At 35.0% G+C, this 8951-nt stretch overlaps 1 protein-coding gene across 1 annotated transcript in view; it reads right to left on the reverse strand.

Annotated features, from left to right (window-relative positions):
* The window catches only part of LOC106884361 (armadillo repeat-containing protein 8), a 68182-nt gene extending 64914 nt beyond the window's left edge, over window positions 1-3268 (reverse strand). Inside the window, exon 1 of the mRNA XM_014935712.2 lies at window positions 3248-3268. The gene's annotated coding sequence lies outside the window, so the exon portion shown is untranslated. The remainder of the gene's footprint in view (window positions 1-3247) is intronic.
* Window positions 3269-8951: the final 5683 nt, after the last annotated feature.

The following is an 8951-nucleotide window of genomic DNA, read 5'->3' on the forward strand; positions in this document are numbered from 1 at the left end:
CCTGACTGGGGGAAAAAAGATTTCAACTTCGCTTTTTAAAATACAGACTCCGAATTTTTGGAATAATCCCAACAATGTGGGAAGAAAGATATTGAAAAATCGGTCCAGATGGACTAAATGTAATCTGAACCTTCCCCACTTTTTTTTTTACGGAATCCCACGTTTTAGGCTATGGAGATTCCGATTCTGAAAAAAGAAATTTCAATTTCAAAATTTGAGAAAATGAGATGGAAGAAATTAAAAAATATTCTATCTAGTTTTGTGTTGATAGTTTAGCGCATGTTATTATTGCAGTGCTTCCTTAGAGATAGACTAAAATCTAATTAGGAAATTAATTCTACAAAATTAGAAATAGATTGCGAGCCCAGAAACAATTCTTGTTGACTTCTACAGCAAGATACCGTAAAAAATTTGCCGATAAAGGTGTAAAGATAAAATTGAGAAGGCGAGCACTAATCAAAGAGAATAGCCAACTTCAGAAATAACAGCCAGAAATGGTTTCATTACGATCAAACGGTAATTCCGTATTCATCATGAGAAGGCCATACAAAATGAATTTGAAGTCGGAACTTTCTTAGCGTGTGTAAAGCAAGTTCGCAACTTTTCTTAAATTCCCCATAAAATAAAATCGAGAGGATTATATCGCGTGCTTAAGGCAGAATACCGCAGAGTTTGCCAGCTATGGAGAGGTGGTACATTCTATTTCAAGCATCTGGGACGTTGCTAAGGAATATATATTTAAAAAATAGAAAACGATCCCAGTGCATTCCCACTGCCGTGGTTTCACCCGGATACAAGAAAGTAGCAATCATAAATAATGGATACATATCCAAATGAGATAAATAAGCAACACTATGTGACAAGTAATGCAAATTTATTAGAACTTCATGTTCCAAAAAACAATTGTCCACAGTTGTAAAAAAACCACCCTATTATATACAAGGTAGAACAATTTCAACTGAAAATTAATATCACAGCATGAAACGCCACCATAGCAACAACACTAGATGGAGCTGGAGCTGTTTCTCAAAATTCGTACAAATCTTGACATTAAAATAATTCTTAATAGTTATATCTTCAAATTTTTTGTAGACCTCTACGCAGCATCCAGTTCAACCTAACTCAGAAAAAAACAAACATTCAATGAAATCACTAGCAAAAGCCCTCAGTCAATTATTGGTTTGATTCTCATCAGTTTCGCATTAGAGTAGCAAATATACATTCCATCACAGGGCCTTAACAAAAACTTTTAAACCAAATCTTCAAAGTAATATATATTTAAGTTACAATGAGCCCAACCACTAAAAATCTATACAAACTGATGAATATATCTAATCGGGTCCTTAAGAATGAAACGTCTGATTTCATTCTAGTCTATTTTCAGAAGCAGTGCAATAAAAATATGCGCCTAAACCACCAAGGAGACGTGTATGCTGGCAGTGAACAAGCCTAAGGGGCGAAGGGCAATGAAATCGTGAAAGGGAAATCAAACATCTCAAACTAATATTAGCAACATTCTGGTCGTTTCAAATTGTCAGCTCTCATGGTATCTTCAATAAGATCAGTGAGAGAGTTCAAGCTTGTCATCACACAACCAATAACGTACCAGTTAACTATATATTCAAAAGACGAAAAGTCAAATCCACACTTTTTTCTTACACTTTCTAAGACACGCTCATATCCCTATTTAAAAAACCTTAGTTAATTCTTTCACATAGAATATGAAAATAAAATAAAATCTTTAAGAAGCCACCCATCCCCTCTTCCAATCACGAGTTCTGCAAGGGACACGATCAAAAATAACGTAACCAAAGTGGTACTTCTTCGAAAAAGAAATGTAATTTGTCAGTAGCAGGAAAATACAAAATACTTCTGAAAATTTAGGATAAAATTTGAGAAAAGATGGAAGAAATTGAAAAATATTCTATCTAGTTTTGTGTTGATAGTTTAGCGTATGTTATTATTGCAGTGCTTCCTTAGAGATAGACTAAAATCTAATTAGGAAATTAATTCTACAAAATTAGAAATGGATTACGAGCCTAGAAACAATTCTTGTTGACTTTTACAGCAAAATACCGTAAAAAATTTGCCGATAAAGGTGTAAAGATAAAATTGAGAAGGCGAGCACTAATCAAAGAGAATAGCCAACTTCAGAAATAACAGCCAGAAATGGTTTCATTACGATCAAACGGTAATTCCGTATTCATCATGAGAAGGCCATACAAAATGAATTTGAAGTCTTTGAACTTTCTTAGCGCCACGGAGTAAAGAAAGCCAAGAGATTCTCTTTGAGGGAAATTAAATGTAAAAACCCTATTTAACTACAATAAAACTCTAGTCTTATCGGGAGGACCGAAAACTGAAAAACCTTCCAAAAATTTAGACATTAGGATGGGGGGACCAACCGTCTTTCTCAGATTTGGTGACTAAGTAATCACTCGAAATCAGGAGACTGAGAATATTTCATCATAGATCAACGGTGTAGATGAACAGAAAAATAAAAATTACAATCTAAATAGAAACGTTACGACGGGTCACAGAATACAATAAAAAAAAGTAGCAAGTCCTTCCGTAATAACTAAGCAAAATTAGAAATTTCCAACTCGTCAGCACTGGAAGTCAGAGTTAGAATATTATATCACTTAAGAGATCATTTGTCCCTATCTAACAAATTATCATCATGCAACCAGTAGCTGATGAAATTGGTTTGATAAAAATAATTTACCTAAAATGTAGACATAAAAACAATATTCTGACCTAAAATGTAGACATTTACGAAAGCCTCATGAAGACTTTGCCATCAGATTGTATGGTGAATCTTGTCATCACAAAACCATCAATAGTAGCAAATAAATGCATCATGTGGCACTAACAACGAAATGAAATCGTGCAATAAACCTAATAATCTAGAGGGGTTAGAATACGAGGGTTTAAATTGATTTAACGCTATTTAAAAAGAACTCTATACCAAAACCAGCGTCAGATGTAAAGTTCTTCAAAATCATTCAGAGAGATTCCCAACTTTATAGTGATCGTCACTCGCATGATCTTATTACATCTACCACATGATAAACGATACAAGAACTAATATTGAACCGAAGACTATCTAATGATCACTCGATAGAAAATAATTTAGCACAGAATCTGTAGAAATAACCTGAACAAAATACTTCTAATAATTACAGGACCAAAAGCTGAAAATACTACCGTACAAAATAGTCTACACATAACAAAATATTTCACATACCGATGAAACAAGGAAACAGCTTGCTAAGAGTAACTAGCTGAGAGAAGGAGCTGCGCAGAAAGAAAGAACGGAAGCAAACGGCAGGTATTTATACACAAGCTAGAGGGCGCTGGTGAATTTTTTTTTTTTGTTATTGCTGACATCTCGCGACCATATTCTGAAACAAGAAAAGATAACTGCAATTGTCCAATTTAGTGAATTGTATTAAAAAAAAAATTTAGTAATAATAAAACTGAAGTGAAGATTAAATGTATGATGCGCTTGGTTAATTGGCAAACATTATGACCATCCCCGAATATAACAACACTTTTTTTTCGTTCCATTTGAAATAATACTTTATTTATTCTTTTTATTTTTGTTGCTAAGATAAACCAGAATAATTGGTAAAAAAATTAGCATAAATAAAACTGGGAATAGCAGACAACAAAAATAGGAGATGATGAAAATGCGCGCTAACGACACTGGGAGGAGGGGGGGGGCTTTCGGAAAATTCACAAGATCCAATTTTTCATATTCGTTTTCCACACACTTGTTAACACCCCACCCCCACTAGTTAATTTTTTTTTTTTTTTTTTCCCCGGGCGAGGATCTTTATATTGACCTTGACTTAGCTTTCTTGAATATGCAAAAGCTTTAGGATTCACGACTTTTGTAACTAGTGAAACTTTTTCTTTTTCCGAAACGGTTTTGGAATTTCAATGTTTCGAACATCGGATATCCCGATTGTACTAAAATGATACACTTTTGAAGTAGTATTACAAATATGGTAAAAAGATAATACATGTGACAATCCTCTTGAGCATAAAACTTGACACTGTAACAATAACAATTATGAAGCGTTATCTTTATTAGTAAAAGCAGGGACAGGCCTACAGAAGTGTGCTCCCCGCCCTCCGACTTTGTTTTCTCATAACCTTCAGGAAAATGGGTAGATTCCGATCGTATCCGAATTTGTTGTAAAAATGCTTTCCGAGAATGGGAAGAGGAGTGTCGGAAAATTCACACCAGTCAATTTTGTTTCCTCATAAATTTCTGAAAAATCAGTATTTTTAATGAAATTTTCTACAAACACCTTTTAGATTGTGTAGATTACGATTAGATCATCATTTAGTATGAAAAAAAATTGGTGGGTAGACACACATACATGCATCACAATGTTTTCTCAAAATATCAAGATTCAGTATATATATTTGAGGCCATAATTTTTTTTTTCATATTAAATTTGTTGCACGATTTGCTATGTGTATGAGTTTAGTAGAATTTTCATAAGACAGTATTGCAGTTTGTTGCATTTATTTGCTACTATTGACGGTTTTGTGATGACAAGATTCACCAAACAAACTGATGGCGAAAACCTCATGAGGATTTCGTTTATGTCTACGCCTTAGAGCAGAGATTCTCAACCATTTTTTATCTATGGACCCCTTTGATTACTATTTTATTATGCGGAGAAAGAAACTCAGTTGTTTCTTGTAATATATACCAATACATACATCTAAAGCAAATTTTTTCAATTCTTACATTTATCAAACCAATTTTATCAGCTATCATGGTACGCGGGAACAAATGATATAAAAGTGATTTAATTCACCTAACTCTGGTATCCAGTGTTGACAAGGTAGAAAACAGAGTCAATTCGTGTGAATTTTCGGACATTTGTGGTAAAGATCATCTACCTGTTTGTAAATATGAATCTTCTTATCCATCCATTTTCTGTCCGCTATTCCTGGGAGGGCTATGGGAGTAGAGTCATCAGGTGCTTCCTCCATATGGTGCTATCGGAAATATGACACTTTCCTGCTGGATTCCCAAGTTTGACCAATAACGACTATGGATATTAAGTAACCAGCGCATACGTCGTCTACCCCAAGTTCTCCTGCTAATTGGCTCGTTGTGAAGAATTCATCTTGCGATCATTATCTGCGACATTCGTATCACATATCTGTATTACTGGAGCTATGATTTCTCAATACAGTTGGATCTGGAGAGACACCTTATCGAATAACATCACTCCAGAAACCCTTTGTAGAAACTCCATTCCGGCCGCTTGTATTCACGATCGTACTCTGTAGGTCATTACCCAACATTCTTGACCATTGGTGAAAACAGGTACGGAAACTGAATTGAAAATAGCAACTCTGGCTTCTTTATCAACTTCTCTTTTGGAGATCGAATACTGAAGCTGGCGAATTACTGTGTCAGTTCAGTCTCTTACCTCCCATCACTCGTATATACAATTCTAAAATGGTTAAACTTATCCACTTGCTTTAGCGTTATTCCATTAACATACAGAGTACAATGAGGAGATTTTCTTGAGAGGACCAATGTCTGTCTTCACAACACTAACTCTCATCTCTATTTGCAACACTCAGCAGCAAATCCATTCAGTTCATGCTGGAGATTGTCTTTTGATGAGCACCATGTCGTCTGCAAATATCAGCCAAATTCCACAACGGCTGCGCATGTCAATTCAGTCCATAAAAATTGTGAACAGGATAAGTAATAATACACGACTCCGCCGACGTCCTACACCTATGTTGAAACATTTCGACTTTGCACCATTTACCCGAACATTCATCTGGACAGTCATATGTAGACTTCATGGCAACCAGAAGTTGCCCATTAATCTCGAACGCCTGCAAAACCCTTCACAGCATGTCCGCAAAACGCGGTCATATGCCTTTTTGAGATTTACAAAGCGGGCCCAGTACAAATGTCAGCAAATAAGACCACCAAAGGCTTCAATATGAAAAGAGTTCGATAAAATAACCATAACACATTATCTGTTGAGCGGGTAAACAAGGGACACGTTGAGATCTTAGGTAGAGGGGTCTGTTCGAAAAATTTTCAGAATACGACTAGATATTCAGATCTTGCACGGGGAAACCTGTCCAGTATTGCTTTTCTCATTGTTAGCTACCTAACGATTCTATTATTTTTTAACATCGTGAAAGTACGACAAAATATCTTGTAGTATTTAGTGCTATCGTTTTAAATTCTACTTTGCCGATACCACACCGGAACTAATAAATTAGAGCACCCTTTAATGGTTCGTGGCAACTTGGGCGAATGTCATCTTCTATAGCTCCGGCTGACCAAAATCTTGTGCGTGAAATTCAGAGATGGAAAAAAGCTCATCGTGTGTGTGTGTGTATGTATGTATGTATGTATATATATATATATATATATATATATATATATATATATATATGTTGGTTCGACTAAAGGCGGTGTTCCAGCATCGCCGCAGTCAAGCGCCCATGCGTCGTGTCCCCTCTCCTCGTCACCGATTTTATCTAAGAGAAAGGCATAGGTAAATTACAGCTTGGTACTAGTGATGTCGCAACTAATTTTTATAGCTGAGCAACGTGAAATAAAATGTTTCGCTCAAGAGCACAACCCACAGTCCGGTCCGGGAATCGAACTCACCACCTCATGATTGTGAGCCCGACGTCCTAATCACTGAACCATTCAAGAAAATCAACAGTTATATATATATCTGTATGTGTCTATCACCCAGCACGGCTTGATAACTGGTGCTGGTTTGTTTACATCCCCGTAAACTAGCGGTAAAAGTGACCGATGGAATAAGTATCAGGCTTTAAAAATCATTAGTTGAGTAAAAACCCTTGCAGGCGGTGTCCCGACGTAGCCACAGTCTACTGAAACAAGTAAAAGAAGAGTATTTTGTTTTTCCACAGAAATTGTATCTTTACAACTGTGAGAGAATCAATTAGATTTTACTTCATTATCTCCCTTTTGGTTTCAAAGTCTGATCAATAGAGGTCTCTACAATCATTCTTGGCTATAAATTCATTTGGCTTTCCTTTCCTCTTTCTTTTCGAGTATCGCCATGCGAAGTTTAGTTTTCAAAGTGTTTTGTGTAGGTTTGCTACTTAAAAAGTAATGACTAACGTTATATGTGAATTTCCCGCTACACGTAAAAGAAACAGGTTATTTCACAGCATAAATACGTACCATATTAATTTCCTTCAGTAAGACATTTAGTTGAAAAATAATTTCGGATGTATACTTTATTTGTTGTTGTAATTAATGACTTAGGATTTAATTGCAGTTTTTGGGGGAACAGCAAGCACATGCAGATAAATTTCCACATGTACCTGTCCAGGTAATGAGCAATATCTTTGTAATGATGATGATGTCTGATTTGATTCCTGATAAATTCAAATTAGCTCTATCTGAACTACCTTGCATAGTGCTATTTTTAAATTTCATTCATCCTTGAAATTTCTAAAAATACATGCGGCTATCTTCCATTTTAATTTCGCTGGGAAAAAATTTATATGTTATTAATATTCATCAATTTGTTGATTACTTTTCTACCTTCATTCAGATGTTTCCACAAATTTCCATCCACTTCTAGAAATGTACGGATCTAGTTTCAGATACACGACAATATATATTATCTTTATTTATAGTATCGTGTTCAAGTATATTCCTAAAAGCGTGCATGTTGGTTATTGGAGCGGGATAGTTTATTCACAAGATTAACAGGTAATGTTACTTGTAAAGTCTTCTTATGATGTTAGTTAATCTATTACTGATGTTCAAACAAACGATGTTATGACTTCACCAACGCTGAGGAAGACTTTCTAGTAACTTTTGAAATAGAGTTTGCTTTTTTTTTATATTTTTAGTAATTTTATTCATGTAATTTGCAGTTTATTCTGAATATTTGCGAATGTTTAGATGCATTCCATAATTTGTGTAGAAAAATGAAAGGTACAACTGAAACGATATTTTGGGGGATTAATTTAGCATGGCATAAATATATAACGTTGCGTTATTTAAAAAAAAAACTAATTGTTTTCTTTATGAAATCGCGTAAACTTTTAAACTGAAGTTCATGTGTTGCTTTCTGCGCTCATCTAGAAAATATATAGTTGGGAACGTATTTATTAGTGGTGATACTACTTAAGAAGAGTGGACCCGACTCGCGCCAGTCGAGGGGCGCACGCACAAGTCATTGGCACCCGCGATAAAAATTAAAATAACGCCCTGCTATCTATCTGTCTATCTACCTAATAAAACAAACAACCAACTGAATGAATGAAAATAAAACAAATTTTGAATTTGAAATAAGATGTTACTCAATTGCTTTTCAGCACAGCCTTCGAAGTAATGGGGAGCATCTTTTTATGGAAAAATGGTTCGGAAACCTTTTTTCTCCCCTCGCCCTCTTACTGATGATACTAATGGACCACATGCGTACTCCACTGATGGGATATAAGCATCAACAAAAAAATGGCAATTTAAATTTGTACCCCCACCATAATTAAGCGAGGCTGTGTGTGTAAGAAATAAATATTTTCTAATGGATGAGTATGCTATTAAAATGAATTATCTTTAACATACTTATTTTTTAAAAATCACTGGATAAATGCCAGAAATGACCTCAGGCTCTCCAATATTTTAAATTATTAACAGAAACAATCAGGGGTGGGAAGTGAGGTTGAAAAAAAAAAGTTTTCAATTGATTTTTGGCGGCGACGGACTATATGTAATCTGAACCTCCCCCCCCCTTATTATTATTTTTTTTTGATCTTGTTCAAAACGGGGGCACCAGTTTTCATTTATGTTTTATGTAGTGTTTTTGGTATCGAAAGACTTTCAAACTTCGTATACTTATCTATTTTGTGTTATAGAACAAAAAAAATTTTGTATTCGGATTTATTTGATGTAA

The sequence above is a fragment of the Octopus bimaculoides genome, chromosome 2 (assembly GCF_001194135.2).
Source record: "Octopus bimaculoides isolate UCB-OBI-ISO-001 chromosome 2, ASM119413v2, whole genome shotgun sequence".
NCBI lineage: Eukaryota > Metazoa > Mollusca > Cephalopoda > Octopoda > Octopodidae > Octopus > Octopus bimaculoides.